The sequence below is a fragment of the Trachypithecus francoisi genome, unplaced genomic scaffold, assembly GCF_009764315.1.
Source record: "Trachypithecus francoisi isolate TF-2019V2 unplaced genomic scaffold, Tfra_2.0 Lachesis_group18, whole genome shotgun sequence".
NCBI classification, from domain to species: Eukaryota; Metazoa; Chordata; class Mammalia; order Primates; family Cercopithecidae; genus Trachypithecus; species Trachypithecus francoisi.
Window position 1 is genome coordinate 16,665,656 of NW_022681463.1, and position 27,023 is coordinate 16,692,678.

The window sequence follows — 27,023 nt, forward strand, 5'->3', positions numbered from 1 at the left end:
AACAGGAACAGAAAACCAAATACTGCATGTTCTCACTTATAAGTGAGAGCTAAATGATGAGAACACATAGACAAAAAGAAGGGAACAGCACACACTGGGTCCTCTGTGAGGGTGGAGGGTGAGAGGAGGGAGACCATCAGAAAAAATAACTATTGGATACTAGGCTTAGGGCCTGGGTGATGAGACAATCTGTGCATCAAACCCCCATAACACAAGTTTACCTAGGTAACAAACCTACATATGTACCCCCAAACCCAAAATAAAAGTTCAAAAGAAAGATTGATTGGCCAGGCATGGTGTCTCACACCTGTAATCCCAGCACTTTGGGAGGCCGAGGTGGGTGGATCACTTGAGGTCAAGAGTTTGAGACCAGACTGGACAACATGGTGAAACCTCATCTCTACTAAAAATACAAAAATTAGCCAGGCATCATGGCACACACCTGTAATCGTGGCTACTCGAGAGGCTGAGGCAGGAGAATTGCTTGAACCCGGGAGGCGGAGGTTGCAGTGAGGTGAGATCACACCACCGCATTCCAGCCTGGGTGACAGAGTGAGACTCCATTTCAAAAAAAAAAAAGAGAGAGAGAAAAGCTTGATAAATGCAACCTTGAAAAGTAAAAACAAAAACTACAAAAGTGTTGGCATCTTCTTTGCCTTCATGCTGGAAGTCCTAGCCGGCACAGTAAGGCAAGACCTAGAAATAAGCACGTATACATTAGGAAGGGATCCAAATGGTTTTCTTATACAGACAAAATGATTGGCTACATAGAAAATCCCAAGGAATCAACAAAACGTGTCTGAGATAAGATAATTGTGCTTAGTAGGTTGCAGAATACAAGGTCAACATGAAAATCAATTGTATTTCTATGTACTAGCAGTACAAAGTATATTGAAGGATTTAAATATATATACACATACATTATTTATAATCGCTCACTCAAAAATGAATGATTAGGTATGAACCTAACAAAATACGTGTAGAATCTGAATACTGAAAGCTATAAAACTTGAACACTGAAAACAGTTAAAGAGACATAAATTAATGAAGAGATAGACTGTGTTCATAGATTAAGAGATTCAAGCTAGTCAGGGGGATCACCTGAGCCTGGCAGGTTGCGGCCGCCAAGCTGTGATTGTGCCACTGCATTCCAGCCTGGGCAACAGAGTGAGCTCCTGTCTCAAAAACATAGATTAAGAAACTCAACATAGTAAATATGGCAATTCTCCCAAAAGGAATGCACAGATATAAGGCATACTAAAAAAAAAAAAAAAAAAAAAAAAAAAAAAAAATCCCAGTAGGGACTTTTGTAGATATAGACGAGCTGATTCTAAAGTTTATTTGATAAGGCAAAGCAACTAGAATAGTCAAAGGAACTAGAATAGTCAAAACTATTTTGAAAGAAAGAAATATATTCAGAGGGATCATACTACTAAATTTTTAAATGTTTATAAAGCTAAAGTAAGCAAGACAGTGTGGTATGGCAAGGGCTAGACACATTGATCACTGCAACAGGATAGAGAGCCTAAAAATCGGGCCAAATATGACCAATTTTGAGTAAAATGCAAAGGCAATTCAGTGGAGAAAGCATAGTCTTTTTAATAAATGGTGTTTGAGCAACTGAACATATGCACACACACAAAAATGAGCCCCAAATCTCACAGCTTATGTAAAAATTAACTCAAAATATATCTTAGATCTCGATGTAAAATGAAAGACTATCTTTCAGATGAAATCATAAAATAAAGTATTCATGAACTCGAGTTAAGCAAAGAGTTCTCAGGCAGAATGCCAAATGCATAATCAATAAAAGAAAAAATGGCCGGGCGCAGTGGCTCACGCCTGTAATCCCAGCACTTTGAGAGGCTGAGGCGGGTGGATCACAAGGTCAGGAGATCGAGACCATCCTGGCTAACACGGTGAAACCCCGTCTCTACTAAAAATACAAAAAATTAGCCGGGCGCGGTGGTCCCAGCTACTCGGGAGGCTGAGGCAGGAGAATGTCATGAACCCGGGAGGCGGAGCTTGCAGTGAGCCGAGATCGCGCCACTGCACTCCAGCCTGGGCCACTGCACTCAAGCCTGGGCGACAGAGAGAGACTCCATCTCAGAAAAAAAAAAAGTAAAAAAGAAAAAATGATTAAACATCATCAAAATTATACGATTTTGTATCATGCAGATAAAAATTTGTTTCTGCAAAGACTGTCAAGAGAATGGAACCTACACTACACACTGGGACAAAATGTTTTCAAATCATGTATCCAACAAAGGACTTGGGTTTAGAATATACAAAGAACTCTACACTGAACAGCAAAAAAACACAAGTAGCCCAATTTAAAAATGGGTAAGACTTGAGCAGATATTTCACCAAAAAGAACATAAGAAAATAATCACATGAAAATGTTCAATATCACAGCCATTTTTAGGGAAATGTAAATTGAAGCCACAATGAGACACGGTTACACATCTATTAAAATGGCTGAAATAAAAAATACTGTCACCAATTGCTGGTGAAGATGAGAAGCAACTAGAATGCTCATATTTTCATGGTGGGAATGCAAAATGAGACAGCCACTCTGGAGAACAACTTGCCACTTCTTATAAAGTCAAATATACAACCCAGGAATTCCGCTCCTGGGTATTCACCATATGTTTATTCAAAAACCTGTACAGAGATGCTTTTCCTTTTTCTTTTTCTTTCTTTTTTTTCTTTTGGAGGCAGAGTCTTGTTCTGTTGCCCAGGCTGGAGCACAGTGGTGCAATTTCAGCTCACTGCAAACTTCACCTTCTGGGTTCAAGCGATTCTCCTTCCTCAGCCTCTGAGTAGCTGGGAGTACAGGTGCACACCAAGCCTGGCTAATTTGTGTGTGTGTGTTTTTAGTAGAGCTGGGGTTTCACTATGTTGGCCAGGCTGGTCTCGAACTCCTGACCTCAAGTGATCCGCCTGCCTCGGCTTCCCAAAGTCCAGGGAATTCAGGCATGAGCCACTGCACCCGGCCATCACAGATGCTTATATATCTCTATTCACAATTGCCAAGAACTGGAAACTATCAAAGTGTCCTTCAACGGGTGAATGGACAAGCAGCCGTGGTACATCCATATAATGGTGTACTACTCAGTAATCGAAAGGAACACGCAATCAGTGCAGTAACACATCAGGCGAATCTCAAGACATTATGCTTGCTAAGTGGGACAAGCCAGTCTCAAAGGCTCCAGATTTATAATTCCATTTATAAGATATTCTTGAAAAGAAAAAACTAGAGTGAATGAGAACATATTAGTAGTCTTTGGAGGAGTGGAGGGAAAGAGATAATACTGAGAAGTTTTGGGATGATGGAACAGTTCTGTCTGCTGATTGCAGTGGTGGTTACACAGTCTATACATGTGTTAAAATTCCTAGAACTCCACATCAAAAAACTCAGTTTTACTGTATGTTAATTTAAAAAAATGAAGTCACTTTTTGCATAGCACAAAGCATTATAGGCAAAGTCAGAAAACAAATGACAAAACATTTATATGATTTATATCACAAACAAACTACTGCTCTCCCTAATACACAAAAATCTCTAAGGGTCAACAAGGCCAGAACACCACCCCTGAAAGAGCAGAACACGAACAGCTAACATTAAAAAAAATACAAATTGCTTTAAAATATGAAGACATGCTTCCCATTACACATAAACAAAATACATATTAAAACCACAGTAAGATACCAATGTTTATGTATAAGATTGGTAAAAATTCCCAAGTTTGACAATGCAAACTGTTGGCCAGGCACTCTCACTCAGGGAATGGATATTAGACAATATATGATATTAGATAAATGACAGATATTTGGCAAATCTATCCAGTATTTCCTTTGACAAGGCATACTTACTCTATGTGTACAAAATGGAGTATACTCAGGGTTATTCCTTGCATCATTTTCTGTACTATCCAAGGAATGGAAACTAGTCAAATTCCATCACTAGGGAGCTAACTAGATAAATCATGGAATATATCCATTCAGTGAACTGTTCTGCAGCTATAATAAAGAATCAGATAACTTTCTATGCCCTGATACTAGATGAGTTCTAATACATATTATTGTTAAATGAAAAAAGCAAAGTGTGAAAGAGTGTGTAGTATGCAAAATTCTGTATAAAAGGTAAGGGATGGCCAGGCGTGGTAGCTCACACCTGTAATCCGAGCACTTTGGGAGGCCGAGGTGGGCAGGTGGTTCACCTGAGGTCAGGAGTTTGAGACCAGCCTGGCCAACATGGTGAAATCCCATCTCTACTAAAATACAAAATTAGCCAGGTGTGGTGGTGTGTGCCTGTAATCCCAGCTACTTGGGAGGCGGAGGCAGGAGAATGGCCTGAACTCCGGAGGTGGAGGTTGCAGTGAGCCAAAATGGTGTCACTGCACTCCAGCCTGGGCAACAGAGCAAGACTCTGTCTAAATAAATAAATAAATAAATAAGGTAAGAGGTAACAGAATAGATATTGGTACTTGTACCACATGCAGAAGCTCTGAACAAATAAGAAAATAATGGAAGTGATGATTGATGGGAAGACAATGGAAACAAAAAGATGGGAGATAATAGCAGAAATATTTTCCCTCTATGTTTAATTTTTGAGCCATTGATACAAATTACATGTTCAAAAAATTAAATTAACAATTATATTTTCAAATAAGAAGATCCATTTTCAGTGATAGCTCATTCATCAGCTCTGTGGAAGGCAATAGAATGAGCAGAAGGGCTCCCTGGCAGAGCTGAGACAGGAAGCCAGAAGAAACACTTCCCTTGCACAAAAGAAGTGAAAATGCAGAAGGAAGTGGCATTGGTGAAATCTAATGCAAAAGGAGCAGAGAGGGTATGAGAAGCAGCATGAGAGAGTGGAAGACATCCGTTGTTTTGGATGTGGCCTTGAATTTAGGTCTGCTTCCTGCTGACTACGGAGTTTGGGCAAGTCTTTTAAGTTCTCTGAGTCTGTTTTCTCAACTGCAAAATGGCAGTAAGAACAAAACCTACCTCACAAGGTGATTGCAAGTGTTAAGGAAAACAAGGAAAGACTTTGCAGCAGAGAGCAGGGCTGTGTGCTGACAATGTTGTATTAATAAATAGACAGGCCGGGCGCGGTGGCTCAAACCTGTAATCCCAGCACTTTGGGAGGCCGAGACGGGCAGATCACGAGGTCAGGAGATCGAGACCATTCTGGCTAACACGGTGAAACCCCGTCTCTACTAAAATACAAAAAACTAGCCGGGTGAGGTGGCGGGCGCCTGTAGTCCCAGCTACTCGGGAGGCTGAGGCAGGAGAATGGCGTGAACCTGGGAGGCGGAGCTTGCAGTGAGCTGAGATCCGGCCACTGCACTCCAGCCTGGGTGACAAAGCGAGACTCCGTCTCAAAATAAGTAAGTAAATAAATAAATAAATAAATAGACAAAGGAGGCTGAATGTGGTGGCTCATGCTATAATCCCAACACTTTGGGAGGCCGAGGCAGGAGCATCACTTAAAGCCAGGAGTTCAAGACCAGCCTGGGCAACATGGCGAAACCTGGTCTCTACAAAATATTTTTTAAAAAATTAGCCAGGTGTGGTGGCACATGCCTGTAGTCTTAGGTACTTGGGAGGCTGAGGCAGGAGGATCCAGGCTGCAGTGAGCTTTGATCACACCACTACACTCCACCCTGGGCAATAAAATGAGATGCTATCTCTAAGTTTAACAAAAATAATTGAAAAAGAAGAAATAGACAAAGGAAAAAAGCAAAGCCTCTCAGAGCTTCCTACTGCCTCCTTTCCTGCTGGGCTTCTGTACCACTGAGCCCCAAAGCTTGGACTTGCCTGGGAGGATGGAGAGACAGGAAGCTGCTGAGAGGCAAAGGCAAAATCCCCCTGGGCACACAGGAGGCGGACAACTGGAAACCCACCCAGTCTTAAAGGATTATCTTCCCAACAAACTCCAGTTTGCTGATTTGGCCACCTGACTGTGGAGCATTTTAGGAAGTTTGAGTGTTATTCTGAGGGCAAGTTTTGAGGGTTTTGGGTGGAGGTAGGGGTGGGATGTTGATCAAATTTGCATCCTGGAAAGATCACCGTGAACACTGTGTAGAAAGTGCGTTGGAAGAAGACAAGATGGGGGGCGGGGACCTCATTAGGAGGCTGCTGTGGGAATCTGGAGGGGAGTCGCAGGTGGCCCTAACTCAGGTGAAGGGATGGGGGAGAGACTGGCAGGAGCCTCCGAGGGCTTGGTGAGTGTCTGATGGAACGCTGAGGCAAGCAGGAAGAAGAGGCAAGGACGACTCCCAAATTTCAGGTGGAGCAGCCCAGTGAGTGTCACGAACACCATTTACTGAGACAACAACAAAACAGCAAGAAGCGGCCAGGCGTGGTGGCTCACACCTGGAATCCCAGCACCTTGGGAGACCAAGGCGGACGGATCACGAGGTCAGGAGATCGAGACCATCCTGGCTAACACAGTGAAATCCCGTCTCTACTAAAAATACAAAAATTAGCCGGGCGCGGTGGAAGGCGCCTGTAGTCCCAGCTACTCAGGAAGCTGAGGCAGGAGAATGGCGTGAACCCGGGCAGTGGAGCTTGCAGTGAGCCCAGATCACACGCCACTGCACTCCAGCCTGGGCCACAGGCAAGACTCTGTCTCAAAAAAAAAAAAAAAAAAAAAAAAAAAAAACCAGCAAGAGGCCACGATTGTGGGAAAGATCATGAGTTCAGCCATGAGATCACGAGATCATGAGGCCACAGAGCATCTGAGTGCCTGTGAGACTCGGGGGAAGTGGGTCATGGGCAGTTGGATGTTACAGTCCGGACCTGCAAAGAGGTCGGCGAGAGACATCTACCTACAAACAGCAGGCATGTGAGCCTGGCAGTGCATGGAGAACCAGAAAGAGAAGCCTGAGACACAGTCCTCAAGAATGTCACTCAGGGCCGAGCGTGGTCGCTCATGCCTCTACTCCCAGCACTTTGGAAGGCCAAGGTAGGCATATCACTTGAGGTCAGGAGTTCGAGACCAGCCTGGTTAACATGGCAAAAACTCATCTCTACTAAAAATACAAAAATTAGCCAGGCACAGTGACACGTGACTGTAATCCCAGCTACTCGGAGGCTAACGTAGGAGGATTAGTAGAACCCAGGAGGCAGAGGTTGCAGTTAGCCAAGATTGCCCCACTGCACTCCAGCCTGGGTGACAGAGCGAGACTCCATCTCAAAAAAAAGAAAAAGAGGCTGAGTGCAGTGGTTCACACCTGTAATCCTAGCACTTTGGGAGGCTGAGGAGGGTGGATCACCTGAAGTCAGGAGTTTGAGACCAGCCTGGCCAATATGGTGAAACCCCATCTCTACTAAAAATACAAAAATTAGCCAGGTGTGGTGTCAGATACCTGTAATCCCAGCTACTCAGGAGGCTGAGGCAGGAGAATCACTTGAACCTGGCAGGCGGAGGTTGCAGTGAGCCAAGATCGTGCCACTGCACTCCAGCCAGGGTGACAGAGCAAGAAGCTGTCTCAAAAAAAAAAAAAAATTATACAATGGAATCCTCTACTTTAGATGTTTAATCTATGATAAGGGATTTAGAAAATATACTACATCTAAAGAAAAGTTTACAAAGCAACCTGATCTAAAACTTGAAAATGTGGACGTGAAGTGAGAGGGTCATCTGGCTTCTGAGCAGTAACCTTTGTAATGGGAGCAACAAAAGAAGAGTATTAAATAGGGGTGGTGTGGAGAAAGATAAGAAGACTTTGTGGCCGGGCGCGGTGGCTCAAGCCTGTAATCCCAGCACTTTGGGAGGCCGAGACGGGCGGATCACGAGGTCAGGAGATCGAGACCATCCTGGCTAACACTGTGAAACCCCGTCTCTACTAAAAAATACAAAAAACTAGCAGGGCGACGTGGCGGGCGCCTATAGTCCCAGGTACTCGGGAGGCTGAGGCAGGAGAATGTCGTGAACCCGGAAGGCGGAGCTTGCAGTGAGCTGAGATCCGGCCACTGCACTCCAGCCCGGGCGACAGAGCGAGACTCCGTCTCAAAAAAAAAAAAAAAAAAAAGATAAGAAGACTTTGTAATCCCAGCACTTTGGGAGGCTGGGGAAGACAGATCACCTGTCAGGAGATCGAGATCAGCCTGGCCAACATGGTGAAACCCCGTCTCTACTAAAAATACAAAAATTAGCTGGCATGGTGGCATATGCCTGTAATCCCAGCTACTCAGGAAGCTGAGGCAGGAGAATTGCTTGAACCTGGGAGGTGGAGGTTGCAGTGAGTCGAGATTGCGCCATTGCACTCCAGCCTAGGCAACAGAGAGAGACTCCATCCTAAAAACAAGAAAACAAAACAAAACAAAATTCACCCCTTGCCACACCATGGAAAATGGAAGCAAGCACATAACTGGGCCAAATCCCCATGGTCTCTTTGGGCAGAAGACAAGTCAGGCAGCTGGATCCTCTCGCACAGAGGCCAGTAAGAACAAAGGCGTCACCTGGGGAGAGGAGACACCGATGGGGTCTTAGGAGACTCCCAAGAAGTACATCCCTGGGACAGAAATCATCTTGGCTGACATTGAGAGGTCAGAAAGGGCAGACTTGATAGCTCATCTCAAAAAAGCTGCTAATGGATAATAATTGGCCACTGCCTTATTTATTACAAAACAGAAATGTCTCATGAGTTTTCAAATGTGTTACCATAATTTGATCTCATACACCAGAATTCAGATCATGAATGACTGACAGGATATTTTGGTTGAACAGTCCTGATTTAAATAAGACTGGCTTATAGCTAAATGAATATGATCAGCTCTTTTGAATTTTGATAGTAATTCCAATTCAGTAAATACTATTACCATTTTCCCCTTCTAAAGATATGATTGGACTTCACTAGTAATGTCCAACTTTTCCCAAAGATGGTAAATGTTGTCTCAAAGTATCTTGGAGGTCAGTTTTATATTTAGATTTATACAACTGGTTATATTAATATATTTAAATACTGGGGAAATTTCTTCACTGTCTCAGAACGAAGTAACGCTCACCTGTGGTTTAATTTGTATTCATTAGCCTATTAAAGGCAAGGACTGAAGATAAGATAGCAATGTCGGGCCAGGCGCGGTGGCTCAAGCCTGTAATCCCAGCACTTTGCGAGGCCGAGACGGGCGGATCACGAGGTCAGGAGATCGAGACCATCCTGGCTAACACGGTGAAACCCCGTCTCTACTAAAAAATACAAAAAACTAGCTGGGTGAGGTGGCGGCGCCTGTAGTCCCAGCTACTCGGGAGGCTGAGGCAGGAGAATGGCGTGAACCCGGGAGGCGGAGCTTGCAGTGAGCTGAGATCCGGCCACTGCACTCCAGCCTGGGCGACAGAGCGAGACTCCGTCTCAAAAAAAAAAAAAAAAAAAAGATAGCAATGTCTACTTTATATTTTTGGTCATAACTATGCTAATCTAATCAGAATTCCTTGTATCTAAAATTCAGGCTTTTTGACTGGGTGTGGTGGCTTACGCCTATAATCCCAGCACTTTGGGAGGCCAAAGCGGGTAGATTACTTGAGGTCAGGAGATCGAGACCATCCTGGCTAACATGGTGAAACCCTGTCTCTACTAAAAAAAACAAAAAATTAACCAGGTGTGGTGGCATGCACCTATGGTCCCAGCTACTCGGGAGGCTGAGGCAGGAGAATCTCTTGAACCCTTGCAGTGAGCCGAGATCGCACCACTGCACTCCAGCCTGGGCAACAGAGCGAGACTCCGTCTCAAAAAAAAATAAATGTAGGCCTTTTACTTATTGAAAGACATTTTAGTGTGGTTTCTGTGTAATATCAAAAAATATGTAATACGTTTCACATTTCATAGATGATCTATAAGGGCAGGTGTTTTTTGTTTTTTGTTTTTTGTTTTTGAGACGGTCAAAATCTCACCTGTCACCCAGACTGGAGTGCAGTGGCATACTCTCACTCCCATCGATCTCCCTGCTCAATCTTCCCCAGTGCCTGGCCTGGAGAGGGCAAGTTATAATTAGGATTGTCTTGAAACAGCTATTCAAAAACACATAAAACTACAGAACTATTATGTATGTGTGCTTTGCCAACTCATTAGAATAATTAAAGTAGAAGAGATATACACAAATTTATAAATTATGTGTGATCATAAGATTTAAGATAATCAAAATAAGGCCGGGCGCGGTGGCTCAAGCCTGTAATCCCAGCACTTTGGGAGGCCGAGACGGGCAGATCACGAGGTCAGGAGATCGAGACCATCCTGGCTAACACGGTGAAACCCTGTCTCTACTAAAAATACAAAAAAACTAGCCGGGCGAGGTGGCGGGCGCCTGTAGTCCCAGCTACTCGGGAGGCTGAGGCAGGAGAATGGCGTAAACCCGGGAGGCAGAGCTTGCAGTGAGCTGAGATCCGGCCACTGCACTCTAGCCCGGGCAACAGAGCAAGACTCTGTCTCAAAAAAAAAAAAAAGATAATCAAAATAAAATCAGGCAGGGCATGGTGGCTCACACCTGTAATCCCAGCATTCTGGGAGGCCAAGGCAGGGGGATTGCTTGAGTCCAGGATTTCAAGATCAGCATTGGCAACATAGTGGTATCTCATCTATATAAAAAATAAAAGAGAGCCAGGCATGGTGGTGTGTGCCTGTAGTCCCAGCTACTTGGGAGGCTGAGGCAGGACAGCCCAGGAGTCCAAGGTTACAGTGAGTCGAGGTTGTGCCACTGCACTGCACTCCGCCTGGGCAACAGTGCAGTGTCTCAAAAAAAAAAAAAAAAACCCACAATCACAGATTATTAAAAAATAAGTGTATATGCCAGGATGTGAATAGTGACTACTATTTTCTTATGTATTTTCAATTTTTTTTGCATAAGTTACTTTAGGAATAAGAAAAAATAGTTAACATTTTAATAAAACATTTGAGTTTCAAAATCAGAGATAATTCAGTTGATGGGTTGAAGTTAGCCTCTTGGGGGCCAGATCTTACAAATTCCAAACTGGCCAGGAGCAGGGGCTCACACTTGTAATCCTAGTACTTTTGAGGTCAGGAGTTAGAGACCAGCCTGGCCAACAAGGTGAAACCCCGTTTCTACTAAACATACAAAAACTAGCCGGGTGTAGTGGCAGCTACTCAGAAAGCTGAGGCAGGAGAACTGCTTGAACCTAGGAGGCAGAGGTTGCAGTGAGCTGAGATCATGCCACTGCACTCCAGCCTGGGTGACAGAACGAGACTGTCTAAAAAAAAAAAAAAAAAACAAACACCAGGAACAGCTGGAAACAAAAGAGTCAGTTGGGGAGAACATGGAAAAGAAGAAAGTCCTACAGAAAAGGGAAAAGGAGGAGGAATGAGAACTGGTTTCTAGTCCTGTGCTTCTCCAAATCAACACGTGGCCAATATTTCCTTCCAGGATCTTTTTTTTCTTTTTTTTTTTTTTTTGAGAGGGAGTCTCGCTCTGTCGCCCAAGCTGGAGTGCAGTGGCCGGATCTCAGCTCACTGCAAGCTCCGCCTCCCGGGTTCCCGCCATTCTCCTGCCTCAGCCTCCCTAGTAGCTGGGACTACAGGCGCCCGCCACCTCGCCCGGCTAGTTTTTTGTATTTTTTAGTAGAGACAGTGTTTCACCGTGTTAGCCAGGATGGTCTTAATCTCCTGACCTTGTGATCCGCCCATCTCGGCCTTCCAAAGTGCTGGGATTACAGGCTTGAGCCACCGTGCCCGGCCTTTTTTTTTTTTTTTTTTTTGAGACAGAATCTCGCCGTGTCACCAGGCTGGAGTGCAGTGGTGCGTGATCTTGGCTCACTGCAACCTCTGCCTCCCAGGTTCAAACGACTCTGCTGTCTCAGCCTCCTGAGTAGCTGGGACTACAGGCATGTGCCACCATGCCCAGCTAATTTTTTTTTTTTTTTTGTATTTTTAGTAGATACGGGATTTCACCATGTTGGCCCAGATGGTCTCGATTTCTTGACCTTGTGATCTGCCCACTTCGGCCTCCCAAAATGCTGGGATTACAGGCATGAGTCACCGCACGCACCCCCAATATCTTCTTTTTGAGCATTTTAAAGAATCATTGGTGTCTTTTGGGTCTAACTACCTCATTTCATTAAGAAGGATGCTGAAGCCTGGGAGGTGAGGGGACTTATTTGGAAATATGGCTTCTGGCAGGTCTAAGGGTGATTTCTCTCATTTCTTTCTGGTTTTCTGTATGGATAATTGTTGCATAACGTGTTCTCTTTATAATGGAAACAGCTGCTCTATAGACAGAAAAGTCTATTAGGCAATATTACTTTTCATCGCAGCCAGGGAGGAACCTGATAATTAATATCCAATGAAATCCATGGCTTTTAGGAAAGAACAACAACAACAAAAAAACCCTTTAATCAGCCACAAAAATACTTTCAGTCAGGCTAGAGTAGAAGAAGGAAGAAGCACACATACCAAATAAGGAACGTGGGCTCGTTTTTTTCTATAAATAGACTTTTGGGTAAGTCTATTTATAGACTTATAAATAGAAAAAACATGTATATAAATATGTTTGGAACGGCAAAAGACATGAACTTTCCATTAAAAGAATATCTTTAAAGCTGTTAATTATATTAAAAATGTTGTTCTAGGACAAGAATAATACACACATAAGTAATACAGATTTACTTATAAAATATGTATATTAAATTTATATTTATTTTATAAAAATAAATGTATATTTCATTTTTAAATGTCCAGAAATAAATGCAAAAGCATACACAGGGCCAAAAATAGCCATGATGAGTGATTTAAAGGTCTAGAAATCCTACTGAAAACCACTTTCCAGGAAAAGCTTCTGATAAATTCTAAACTTGCTTTGCTGATAATTTCATCTCCCAAATGCCAGTCAATTGGAAATCAGTGGTTGCGGTGAAGGACCGAGACATTTGGGAGATGAGATGATGCTAGCCCTGGGGGAATGCTGGGTGCCTGCAGCAAGATTTTCAGAAATGGGCTGGTTGAAATTTAACCCAAATAGGAAGCTGGTTGAAGATTGAGGAATATGTCATAGAAGCCACAAACTGGAAGAGCTTTGAGTCTCCCAAGGGACCTGGATGAGAACTAGCAATCCTCAGGCCCGGGGCGCTCCTTCCATTCCTCTGAGCTGCCTGGTTTCACATCTGTTCTCCTAAACGCCAGGGATTCGGGTGGAAGTGAGATGCTCCCAGGACGTGCTCCCAGGGGAAACTGGTGAAGGGGTGTGGGAATGGGGAGCTCAGGAGTGTCAATGAGACCTCAGGGTGTGTGCTGCCTCAAGCAATGGAGCTGGACCTTTTCACTTGCACATGAGCCAACTGAGGGTCACAGCCATGGGTAGGGGTGGGGCTGGAGGTAATGGGGAGAAGAGAAAACTCCTAGGGGCTTCTCGCTGTCCATATGGGTGGGATGCCTGCAACACCCAAAGGCAATCTTCAGAAAGTCACTGGCGAGGGCCATGAATGACAGAGTTTGCAGAAACTGGGCTGTGAGCATGCACAGAGCTGGTGAATGAGAGCCAAGGAGATCTAGGCAGGGCAGCAGCTCTGTCTGCTAGGGCAACCCTGCCTCCTTCTCTCCATCTGCGTTGTTCTTCTCTGTCTCTGAAAACCAACTTCCTCTGCTACCTGCATGCATCTGGGCTTGCTTGCCGTTTTTTTTGTTTTTTTGTTTTTTGTTTTTTTTTTAGACAGAGTCTCATTTTTTTGCTCGGGCTGGAGTGCACTGGTGCAATCTTGGCTCACTGCAACCTCCACCACCACGCCCAGTTAATTTTTGTATTTTTAGTAGAGATGAGGTTTCTCATGTAAATTCCTTGAAGAGATAGAGTAATAGACTCTGAGTCAAGGTACATATTCCCGGGAAAGAAAATCTATTGGCTTGATTTGAACCAGATGTCTTTGCCCCAGTTCAACACCCTACTGTGACCAAGAAGCCAACGGTAGTTGCTAGAGCAACCATTGAGCCATCGAGTGCAGGGTTTCAGTGCGTGTGTGCGCGCGTGCGTGCGTGTGCGTGCGTGTGTGTGCGCGCGTGCGTGCGTGTGCGTGTGTGTGCGCGCGTGCGTGCGCGTATGTGTGCGCACGTGTGTGCGTGTGCGTGCGTGTGTGTGCGCGTGGGCGCGTGTATGTGCGTGTGCGTGTGTGTGCGCGTCTGTGCGTGTGCGTGTGTGCGCGTGTGTGCACGTGTGCACGTGTGTCGTGGGCGCGTGTGCTTGTGCATGTGTGCGTGTGTGTGTTGCTATATCTGGGCAGAGGAATGGGCAAAACAACAGATTCTCAGAAAGCACCAGAATAGGCCTGGCCTGGCCCACTTGGAATTGGATCCCCTGCTCTGGGTTCAGGGAAGCAGATGTCAAAAATGTCCATGGGAGGCCAGGTGGTCAAAAATGTCCACGGTGGCTCACGCCTGTAATCTCAGCACTTTGGGAGACCGAGGCAGGCAGATAACCTGAGTTCGGGAGTTTGAGACCAGCCTGGCCAACATGGAGAAACCCCATCTCTACTAAAAATGCAAAACATTAGCCCGGCATGGTGGCGCATGCCTGTAAGCCCAGCTACTTGGGAGGCTGAGGTAGGAGAATCATTTGAACCTGGGAGGCGGAGGTTGAGGTGAGCCAAGATCTCACCATTGCACTCCAGGCTGGGCAACAAGAGTGAAACTCCATCTCAAAATAAATAAATTTTTAAAAAGTCTGGCCGGGTGCGGTGGCTCACGCCTGTAATCCCAGCACTTTGGGAGGCCAAGGCGGGTGGATCACAAGGTCAGGAGATCGAGACCATCGTGGCGAACACGGTGAAACCCTGTCTCTACTAAAAATACAAAAAAATTAGCCAGGCAAGATGGCGGGTGCCTGTAGTCCCAGCTACTCAGGAGGCTGAGGCAGGAGAATGGCGTGAACCCGGGAGGCGGAGCTTGCAGTGAGCCGAGGTAGCACCACTGCACTCCAGCCTGGGCAACAGAGCGAGACTCCGTCTCAAAAAAAAAAAAAAGTCCAGGGAAAAGAAAAAGATCTCACTCCACTCCAAAGCTTAGTTGGCTCAAAAGGCACAAAGGCTTCACAAAAGCAAAATTCTGAAGAATCCATGATAAAATGACAAGCGATGCTCTTTTTTGAAAAACAAATGGGAAGATATCTAAAGACAGCAGGGTCATGCATGGGTGACACCACCAAGGACAGGTGATAAACAATGGTGTACACAGAAGGAGGCACACAGAATCAAGTAAACAATGGTTATAGAACTGAACAAATAGTCCTGAGAACCCAAAGAACAAAATATTCAAGAGCTTATAAAAATAGATACATTTGAATAAGAAGAAGAATGAAGAGGTTACTCGCTGCTCACGCCTGAGGATCATGTTCAGTGGTGAGTGTGGGGAAGCGGGCCTTAGCAGGCATATTGTTAAGTGGAAAAGGCAGTTTCTTTTTTTTTTTTTTTTCTTTGAGATGGAGTTTCGCTCTTGTTGCCCAGGCTCGAGTGCAGTGGTGCAATCTCAGCTCACTGCAACCTCCGCCTCCCGGGTTCAAGCAATTCTCCTGCCTCAGCCTCCTGAGTACCTGCAATTACAGGTGCCCACCACCATGCCCAGCTAATTTTTGTATTTTTAGTAGAGACAGGGTTTCACCATGTTGGCCAGGCTGGTCTCGAACTCCTGACTTCAGGTGATCTGCCCACCTCGGCCTCCCAAAGTGTTGGGATTACAGGCATGAGCCACCACGCCCAGCCCGCCAGTGGAGTATTTGGTATACATGATTACACTTCTATTTATCCATTATCAATGAAGGGGTCTGGGTGTTAGATTTATTGGCTTTTTCTTCTCTAGGCCATTTTTTTTTTTTTTTTTTTGAGACGGAGTCTCGCTCTGTTGCCCAGGCTGGAGTGCAGTGGCCGGATCTCAGCTCACTGCAAGCTCTGCCTCCCGGGTTCACGCCATTCTCCTGCCTCAGCCTCCCGAGTAGCTGGGACTACAGGCGCCCGCCACCTCCCCCGGCTAGTTTTTTGTATTTTTAGTAGAGACGGGGTTTCACAGTGTTAGCCAGGATGGTCTCGATCTCCTGACCTCGTGATCCGCCCGTCTCGGCCTCCCAAAGTGCTGGGATTACAGGCTTGAGCCACCGCGCCCGGCCCTCTTGGCCATCTTTTCTCTATTTTTGTAAAAGACTTCCAAGCTTTAAAGCAAGCCAGTAGATTCTCCCTCTTGGGAATATGAAAGTGGGACCCAGAGTCTAACAATCTAGCTCTTCCAGGACTTTACGTGAGTAGAAACTTCCACGGTTTGTATAATGAGAATAAAGTTAGGCAATGAGAGAAAAAAGTAGAACTATTTCATTTCAATTTAATTTTTTTAAATAAAAATGTTCCAACTAGAATGAAGAGAACACACATCCTTAAGAGGGCATAAAGTCCTAGATAGAGTTCACAAGACAAGATCTGGATGTTTTAAATGACGTCAGGCACGGTGGCTCACGCTTGTAATCCCAACACTTTGGGAGGCTGAGGTGGACAGATCACTTGAGATCGAGACCATCCTGGCCAACATGGTGAAACCCTGTCTCTACAAAAAATACAAAAATAAGCTGGGTGTGGTGGCATGCGTCTATAGTCCCAGCTACTCGGGAGGCTGAGACACGAGAATCGCTTGAACCTAGGAGGTGGAGGTTGCAGGGAACCGAGATAGCACCAGTGCACTCCAGCCTGAGCAAGACCTTGTCTCAAATAAATATATAAATAAATAAATAATAGATATTTTAAATGAGTTTAAGACTACAGGCCCCAGCAGATTATACCCCCAGAGTCCTGCAAAAACTTTAAAATCATCTCTGGAACCACTGCTAGAAAACTAGACAAACTCAGGAAAGCTCCAAAGGGTGAAAGCTGGATCAGTGAATAGATGTTAAAGATGCCTTCAATGGGAGCTGTTTAGAAAGGCCCTGGGAGGCAGCTGTTTCTGTGCCCAGACCTGTTCAAGCAGGAGCTTGGGTGACTGCCATGGGAGGGATGTTGTGATGCGTATCTTCCATGAATAGAGGAAGGGACCAGATCAGGATTCTCAAAGAAAGATCGGGGCTCATCAGTGGACCACAAAGTTCCCCTAAAGGACCTAAAACTGATTTAAAAACTCATATCCTCTCTTTTATTATTATTATTATTGTTATGAGAGACAGGTACTCCCTCTGTCACCCAGGCTGCAGTGCAGTGACATGATCATAGTTCACAGAAACCTCGAACGACTGAGCTCAAGCAATCCTTCCATCTCAGCCTCCTGAGTAGCTGCGACTACAAATGTGAGCCACCATGCTAGGCTGGTTTTTATTTTATTTTTTGTGGAGGCAGGGTCTCACTACATTGCCCAGGCTAGTCTTGACCTCTGGGCCTCAACTGATCCTCCCACTGCGGCCTTCCAAAGCACTGGGATTATAGGCATGACCCACTGCACCCAGCCCTCTCTCAGTTGTTCTCCATGATTAATGCGCAAGCCATACGTTTTCACTTTACAAACAGGATCACTTATGATCTGTGACAGGGCCATTTCTCGGAATAATTTTTCCAACGCTCCTCCTGTCCATCCCAAAATAGACAGGACCTGTGTGCTCCCCCATGTCCCCCACTAATCCTGTGCCTCAGAGGAAATTGGGGCTACTCTGATAAGGTGAAATTGCTTTTAAAATGCTTTTTCCCTGGCCTTTATTTTTCTGAAATTGGAGTTCACGAAGAAGAGAATGTGCTCCTCTTTTGAGGACACCAATGAGAGAGAAGCATTTTGCCTTTGAGGCAAGAAAAGGCAGCAGGAGGGATTCCTTCCAGCCAGTGGGCTTTGCTCTCTGCTTCTCCCAGGTTGTGAAGATTTCAGAGAGGCTGACTTGGTGAGCAGGGCCCCAACCGTAAGGCTCCCAGCCTCAAGGAAGCAGAGACCAACTAGACTGAAAGAAACCTTGGCGGGTATAAAAAATGAAGATAAGGCTGGGTATGGTGGCTCACGCCTGTAATCCCAACACTTTGGGAGGCAGAAGCAGGAGGTCAGGAGTTCAAGACCAGCCTGGCCAACATGGTGAAACCCCATCTCTACTAAAAATACAAAAATTAGCCAGGCATGGTGGTGTGCGCCTGTCATCCCAGCTACTCAGGAGGCTGAGGTAAGAGAATCGCTTGAATCCGGGAGGGAGAAGTTGCAGTGAACCGAGATTGTACCACTGCACTCCAGCCTGGGCAACAGACTGAGACTCCTTGTCAAAATAAAAGTAAAATAAAATAAAATAAAATTAGCCGGACATGGTGGCATGCACCTCTAGTCCCAGCTACTCAAGAGGCTGAGGTGGGAGGATTGCCTAAGCCCGGGAGGTCAAGGCTGCGGTGGGCCACTTTACTCCAGCCTGGGCAACAAAAAGGGACCCCATCTAAAAAAAAAAAAAGAGAGTGAAGATAAAGAGAACACAAAACATAGGATGGTGTCTTGCCTGTTTTAGGCACCACAGAGAATGTCCAACTTCTGTTGAGAGCCGGGAAGAGAAGAGACCTTAACACAATGACAATGTAATTTTCTCCCAGCCTAGGAGGCTGAGGAGTTGAAAGATTTGGTTTGATATAATGAAAACAAAGAAATTGATACTTTATGTACACTTTGAGTTTGTGAGTCAATATGCATACCTTCCACAGCTACTAAGCATGCTACAGTTACTGGTACTAGGGTTAGAAGTGACTAGAATTAACACAGAGGAGTCTTTTTTTTTTTTTTTGAGATGAAATCTTCCACTGTTGCCTGGGTTGGAGTTCAATGGTGTGATCTCAGCTCCCTGCAACCTCCGCCTCCAGGGTTCAAGCAATTCTCCTGCCTCAGCCTCTCGAGTAGCTGGGACTATAGGTGTGCGCCACCATGACTGGCTAATTTTCTATATTTTTGGTAGAGATGGGCTTTCACGATGTTGGCCAGGCTGGTTTCAAACTCTTGACCTCATGATCCACCCGCCTCAGCCTCCCACAATGCTGGGATTACAGGCGTGAGTCACTGCGCCTGGCGGATTCTAAGCCGGGTAATTTGCCGAACTCTAACTGGCAGCTTGAAGTTCTTGGTGACTTGGCTGCCCTTGTGCATCCTTGGATTGTTGGGATCCTGCAGTTTGGGGAAAGGATGCTGTTTATCTGGACATTAATGATGCTGTCTCCAATTGCTGCTACTCCAGTCCTGCTTCATTTTATTGATGAATACTCTTAGTTTAGTGTCATTTCAATTTAGTTCATCATCGGTTCCGTGACTACTAATTTCCATTACTATCACTGTTTATTTTTATGTTCAGATTGCCACCATGTTTGACCACTGGGGACTCCTTCAAGCTGGTTCCACTGTCTGTTTGATACTCTCCATCAGCCTTGGAGCTACTGTCTATCTAATATGTTTCAGGGTCATTTTGTACTTCCCCTGCCCCAGCCCTAGAGCCAGCCATTTCTAAAAAGAGCCCTGGTTTATCTTAGTAGAGAATGGTATTTAGAAACCAAGATCCAGTTCTAAGCATGCTCATTCTTCCTGGTGTGTTATTGCTTCTAGGCCCTTTCAGCAGATAGAGCTGGGAAATGGTGTGTGTGTGTGTGTGCGCACACACACATAACATATATACGTAGGTCTGTCTCTATCTCTATTAATCCATAGAAAACCATGAGTTCACATGGATACATCCAACACCACAGGGTACATTCTAGTCTTCACTCTGTCCATATTTATTTATTTATTTATTTGAGACGGAGTCTCACTCTGTCACCCAGGCTAGAGTGCAGTGGCCGGATCTCAGCTCACTGCAAGCTCCGCCTCCCGGGTTTACACCATTCTCCTGCCTCAGCCTCCCGAGTAGCTGGGACTACAGGCGCCCGCCACCTCGCCCGGCTAGTTTTTTGTGTTTTTTAGTAGAGACGGGGATTTCACTGTGTTAGCCAGGATGGTCTCGATCTCCTGACCTCGTGATCTGCCCGTCTCGCTCTGTCTGTATTTATAATGCCCTTTTACAAGAGCAAGAAGCGTAGTTCTCATTATCCTAAATACACACTATTCATCTGCTAGAGACTTGAGGACACAGAAAATACTTCCAGAGGTAAGTTTTACCACTGTGAGAAGTGCATCTACTACCTAGAGTTAACTATATAGCTCTTTTTCTAAGGTAAAATTTACACACATATATATAGAAAGAGACAGAGTGCACATACAATTTTTTATATATATGCTCTCTCTATATATATATCTATATATATATAAAGAAATAAAGAGAGCCTACAATTCAATGAATTTTGATGAGTGCATAAACCATACAGTCCACATACTTATTAAAGTATGGGCAATTCCTATCATCTCAGAAAGTTCTCTCATACTTCTTTGCAGTTAATCCCTGTACTCTACCAGAGACAGCCACTGCTCTAATCACCTCCCCTTCAATGGATTAGTTTTGCCTGCTCTTTTTTTTTTTTTTTTTTTTTTTTTGTGAGATGGAGTCTTGCTGTATTGCCCAGGCTGGAATGCATGCAGTGATACAATCTCAGCTCACTGCAACCTCTGTCCCCTGAGTTCAAGCCATTCTCCTGCCTCGGTCTCCTGAGTAGCTGGGACTACAGGTGCACACCACCATGCCCAGCTAATTTTTGTATTTTTAGTAGAGATGGGGTTTCACCATGTTGGCCAGGCTGATCTTGAACTCCCGACCTCAGATGATTCACCCACTTTGGCATCCCAAAGTTCTGGGATTACAAGCATTAGCCACCATGCCTGGCCTGCTCTTTTTTTTTTTTTTTTTTTTGAAACAAGGTTTTCCTCTGTTACCCAGGCTGGAGTGTAGTAGTGCAATCTTGGCTCACTGCAGCCTCAACTTCCTGGACTCAAGCAATGCCCCAACTTCAGCCTCCCAAGTAGCTGGGACTACAGGTGCGTGCCACCATGCCCAGTTAATTTTTCTATTAGAGATATTAGAGATGGGGTTTTGCCATGTTGCCCAGGCTGGTCTTGAACTCCTGAGCTCAAGTGACCTGCCCACCTCAGCCTCCCAAAGTGCTGGGATTACAGGTGTGAGCCACCATGTCTGGCCTGCCTGTTCTTTAACTTATGTAAGTGGAATCTTGTAGGCCGAGTACAGTGACTCATGCCTGTAATCCCAGCACTTTGGGAGGCTGAAGCTGGAGGATCACTTGAGGCCAGGAATCTGATAGCAGCTTGGGCAACATAGCAAGACCCTGTATCATGTTGTTGCATGTATCAGTCGTCCATTCTTCTTTGTGGCTCAGCAGGATTTCAGTGGACAGATATACCACAATTTGTTTATGCATTCTCCTGTTGATGGACTTCAGGATTGTTTCCAGGTTGAGGCTATTGTGAATAAAGCTGCTATGGACATTCTTAGCAAATAGGAGAAAAAAATAGCAATTGTACTGAACTTTTTTTTTTTTTTTAAGGCAAGGTCTCCCTCTGTCACCCAGGCTGGAGTGCAGTGGCATTATCTCAGCTCACTATAACCTCTGCCTCTCAGGTTCAAGCAATTCTCCTGCCTCAGCCTCACTAGTAGCTGGAACTACAGGCACATGACACCATGCCCAGTTAATTTTTGTATTTTAGTAGAGATGGGGTTTTACTATGTTGGGCAGGCTGGTCTCGAACTCCTGACCTCAGATGATCCACCCACCTTGACTTTCCAAAGTGCTGAGGTTACAGGTGTGAGCCACCACGCCTGGCCTATATCAAACATTTTTTCTGCTGCATCTCCTCTTCTCAGTCCACCACTGTCTCCAAGCATTGGCCCAGCAGCAGGTGTAATCTGAACGCACCTCACCTCAGCTGCCTCACATAGCTAGACTTCTCCAGCTCTGCAGTGTGGTATCCATGCATATGGAAACATAAAGCTAGTGGATAAATGCTTCCCCTTCTACCTCTAGGGTGGACAATTCTAGAGCCTGTTCTACATGGCCCATCAGAAGGCTCCAGAAGGATTGAGCCCCACTTGCCCGTGTGCCAACTGACTCATCACGCACCTGACATTGGCTTCCCTCCTCCACATTGCATAATCCCTTACTTCTGTTCTTTAGGATCACTAGTCCAAATAAACACCCATATGCAAGCCCTTGTCCCAGGCTCTGCCTCTGGGAGGAACGCAACATAAGACAGCAGCTTCAGCAAATTATTTAGATGCATTCAGCCAAATGGCAGAGGTAAAACCTAACAGTGTTAAAGAATAACTATATTACCCTGCTCTCCTCTAACTTGGAGGTCTCTCTCTGTCTCTCTCTCTCTTTCTCCTTCTCTCCCTCCCTCTCTCCCTCTCATCATCACCTATAAGATGCATTTCAATTTCAGAAATGTTAAAATCTAAAATACCATGCGTCTTCTGTTCAAGTGCATATTGTTGTCTGCTCATTTAATATCTGTCTGCGTCACTCTTGTCATTTTCACCAGGACAGAGACGGAGTCTGACTCTAACATTAATAAACACATCATAGGTGTGCAGTAAATATTTGCGAATAAGAGAATAAGGGACAGCAAGGAGAAGAGAAACTGACAAATTCTTTCCCACTTTGGAATTGGTTTTGGAAGAAGAACTTTAAGGGGTAGATAATTAATAAAAGATGTGAAGAGGAAAGGAAATCAGATGGAATCCCCAGGGAACGGAATGAATAAAGAGAAGATTCATGAAGAGTAAGGCTGGTACCAAGAAATAGCTTAACCACCTGGATACCCAGGCCGGAGGCTTCCTTTGGAAGCCCTCCTTCACTGGCCGGTGAGGGAGGAGAGCTAGCAACCTCAGCAGAAGGCGATACTGGCCCTAATCCCCTTCCCAGTATTTAAGAGAAAAAATAGGCTCAAAATGATTATTCGAATAACCACACTTCCTAAACCGTAACCACAGCAGCTTACAGCAACTTTTCCATAAATCCTCTCCATGCTGCTTTTGTGATCCAAAAAATTCTATTTCTCAATTCCCAGCAACAGCACTTCGTATATAACAAGTTTGGATTTCACACATTAAGACGATTACTGTGGATTAATAGAACAATAGCAGGATCAAAAATGCCATGATAGTTAGACCCAGGGTCATTTGCAAACAGAAACAGGTTTGGAGGCATCCGAAGAGTGGTCCTGACGTCTCTGTCTCTTTCTGAAGCATCCTGTCAGCTCCCTAAGTGAGGACCTTGGATAGACCGTAAGTGCTTCGTGTGAGGGACCAAGGAGGGATTGTGTAGTAACGACAAATAGTAACGACAAAGATGAGTAGAGAGTAGTTTAGGAAAATGAACAGGTTTCCCCCTCTTGTCCTCGTTAACAAATCGTAGACAGGCTGGGCGCGGTGGCTCATGCCTATAATCCCAGCACTTTGGGAGGCCGAAGCAGGAGAATGACCAGAGGTCAGGAGTTCAAGACCAGCCTGGCTAACATGGTGAAACCCCATTTCTACTAAAATACAAAAAAATTAGCTGGGCGTGGTGGCGGGCACCTGTAATCCCAGCTACTCGGGAGGCTGAGGCAGTAGAATCGCTTCAACCAGGGAGGTAGAGGTTGCAGTGAGCTGAGATGGCAACATTGCACTCCCGCCTGGACAAGCGTGGAAACTCTGGCTGAAAGAAAGAAAAGAAAGAGAAGAAAGAGGGAGAGGGAGAGGGAGAGGGGGAGAGAGAGAGGGAGAGGGAGGGAGGGAGGGAGGGAGAGAGAGAGAGAAGGAAAGAAAAGAAAGGAAAAGAAAAGAAAGAGAAAAGAAAGGAAAGAAAAAAGAGAAGAGAAAAGAAAGAAGAAAGAAAGAAATCATAGCTGGATTTGCATTAGAGAGTTTAGACTGGATTTTAAAAAGTAGTCTAGCGTTCTTGTCCCATCTCAGAGAAATAGCAGTGATTTCTGTTTACCAGGATGAAAAAATGTCTTCTTTGGAAAATGCTGTAAGGTAATAAATAAAGGCAGTGTTGTTTCATGCCTTTTTTTTTTTTTTTTTTTTGAGACAGAGTCTCGCTCTGTCACCCAGGCTAGAGAATAGTGACATGATCTCAGCTCACTGCAACCTCTGCCTCCCGGGTTCAAGTGATTCTCCTGTCTCAGCCTCCCAAGTAGCTGGGACTATAGGTGTGCACCACCATGCCCGGCTAATTTCTGTATTTTTAATAGAGATGGGGTTTCACTATGTTGGCCAGGCTGGTCTCAAATTCCTGACCTCAGGTAATCTGCCCACCTCAGCCTCCCAAAGTGCTGGGGTTACACGTGTGAGCCACCGCACCTGGCCTATGCTTGATGTTTTAAATAGAGTTTTAACCTTTCTATTCCATCCAGAAAACTACTAGGTATTAGGCTTGTATACCTCAGTAACAGACCAGCCAGCGGCCAATTGGATTTACTGGTTCAGAAATCTTACCATCCCTCGTGTCACTGCTATGTGGAGTGGGGACAGTGGGGCTCCCACTTAACCAGCAAATGAGCAGCTCGTGAGCTGCCGATGCCTCTGTTCTCCTGTGCAGATTCAGTGAGACAGAAATGTGAACCTGGCCAAAGAGCAGGGCGGGGAGGCTGGCTGTGTCCTGACTTGGGTGTGAGCTGGTTATACAAAAGATAGCCCCAAAATGCCAGTCAAGGGAGCGCTGGATTAGTTCCCCACGGTTTGCCAGTGTTCAATACTGGAGCTAGCCCCTGTCCTACCTTTGAAGATGCATCTCTCAGAAACGCTCAGAAATGCATCCTTCTGTGCAATCCCAATCAAAATTCCAGCAGGCTTTTTCACAGAACTTGACAAGACGCTTTTTCTTTTCTTTTTTTTTTTCTTGAGACAGAGTCTCGCTCAGTCACCCAATCTGGAGTGCGGTGGTGCGATCTCTGCCACTGCAACCTCCGCCTCCCAGATTCGAGCAATTCTCCTGCCTCAGCCTCCTGAGTAGCTGGGACTATTGGCACGCACCACCACACCAGGCTAATTTTTGTATTTTTAGTAGAGATAGGGTTTCACCATGTTGCCCAGGCTGCTCTTGAACTCCTGGCCTCATGTGATCCGCCTGCGTTGGCGGTTTGCAAAGTGATGTTTATAAAGTGCTGGGATTACAGGCTTGAGCCACCACCCCCAGCCGACAAGCCACTTTTGAAATCCATATAGAAATACAAAGGACCTTGAATAGCCCAAGCAACTTTGACAAAGTTGGAAGGCTATTACGACTTGATTTCAAGACTTATTAAATCCTGCAGTCATCAAGACAATGTGGGATTGGTATAAAGATGGACAAATGGACCGAAGGAGCAGAATAGAGTGCCCAGAAATAGACCACACCTATACAAACAACTGATTTTCAACGAAGATTCAGAAAACAATTTAGATGTGCACATGGGCCTGGTGATACCACGGTGGAACAAGAGCCCAGTTTCTCCGACGTTGCACGTCTCGTGGTGTGGTGTATGGCTGTGGCCACCTCCTACATTCGCGTCTACAACCACCAATCTTTTCAAAAGAAATAATTCCAGATTGATGGATGAAATTTTAAAACAACAGCAAAAATTCTGGGCCTAGATTGTTCAAAATACTCACCAGAGTTTGCAAATAGTAACGACAAAGATGATCAAGTTCTAAATTGCCATTTGGCAGTGAAGGTGCTGTCCCCAGTAGATGGAAAAGCAGATATTCTGAGAGCTGCTCAGGACGTTTTCCAGTCAGTAGCCCAGAAGCAAAAGCGACCCCCACAGATTTGGAGGTAGCTATGTTAGGCAGTTTACTTAGTTCAAATGGCTCTCCTGATCCTGGTTTAGTATTGAAGTTTGGTCTTGTGGACAGCACATTAAACTTTCTTCCCCGGCACATCAGATTGTCTGAGATTGTCTCTTTGCCTTCCTACTTAAACATCAATTCTGAGGACTTTTTCTCTGCCCTTCATCAGTATGCAGCCTGTGAGCAGCGTATGGAAAAGCAGTGGTCATTTGTGGCATAATTGGATTTTAGGCTTTTAAAGAAAAGGACCCAAGTGACTCTGATGTTTACAAAGCACCTATGAAACCCTATACACACCTAGTCCATAATCCTCATGATTTATCAATAAACACAAGTGTCTGACTTGAGAGAAGGTGTGTATGTGTGTCTGTGTGTGCATGTGTGAGCGCACATATGTGCACGTTTGTATGTATGGAAATAAACTTATGCATGGGGACATATTGGAGAAGGAAATACATAGACCTAGAACTTTGAGCAAGTAGCAGCAATGTTTTAGGAACTGAAATGTCACACTTAAAGTCTTCAGCCCCGACAACTTCCCTGTTTTTGTGCGGAGAAGGGGGCCTGATTACAGCTGCTCTAGTTGTGTCTAGGGGGAGGGGAATAATTTTTGTTCAGTCCTTCTTAGTGACCAAACTTTAATTTTTTGAGATTGGATATTTACTTGTTGAATTGAAGGATTCTGTGGGGTTTTTGTTTGTTTGTTTGTTTGTCTCGTTGTTGTTTTTGAGACAGAGTCTCGCTCTGTCGCTCAGGCTGGAGTGCAGTGGCACGATCTCGGCTCACTGCAACGCCCATCTCTCAGGTTCAAGTGATTCTCCTGCCTCAGCCTCCTGAGTAGCTGGGATTACAGGCACCCGCCACCACACCCGGCTAATTTTTGTATTTTTAGTAGACACGGGGTTTCACCACATTGGTCAGGCTGGTCTCGATCTCCTGACCTTGTGATCTGCCCGCCTCGGCCTCCCAAAGTGCTGGGATTACAGGCGTGAGCCACCACGCCCGGCCGCATTCTGTGTTGAAAGGAGCTCCAGAGGAATGAAATTCTGTGTTGCTCCCATGTTAAAAACTTCCTCACCTTCAGAGCAGAAGGAATACAGATCTTCAGATATCAGGCCATTTTCTTCTCTTCATTATGGTCAAACAGTGTGACTTGAGAGTGTTGCTCTGGTGTCTGTGTTCCAGACTGTGAAGATCATTTGAAAATAACTCTTACTACATTGAAATGCAGAATTTTAAAAAGTTAAATATCAGATTAGGCAGTCAAAAAAACAAACAAGCATAAAAGGTGCATACGTTGTAATCTTTGGAGTAAAGGTGGGCACTGCTATAAAAGGAAGAAGATTTAGATTTTCTCT

At 45.1% G+C, this 27,023-nt stretch overlaps 1 pseudogene; it reads left to right on the plus strand.

Annotated features, from left to right (window-relative positions):
• Positions 1–14,049: 14,049 nt before the first annotated feature.
• LOC117063703 lies at positions 14,050–25,885 on the plus strand (annotated as a pseudogene).
• Positions 25,886–27,023: the final 1,138 nt, after the last annotated feature.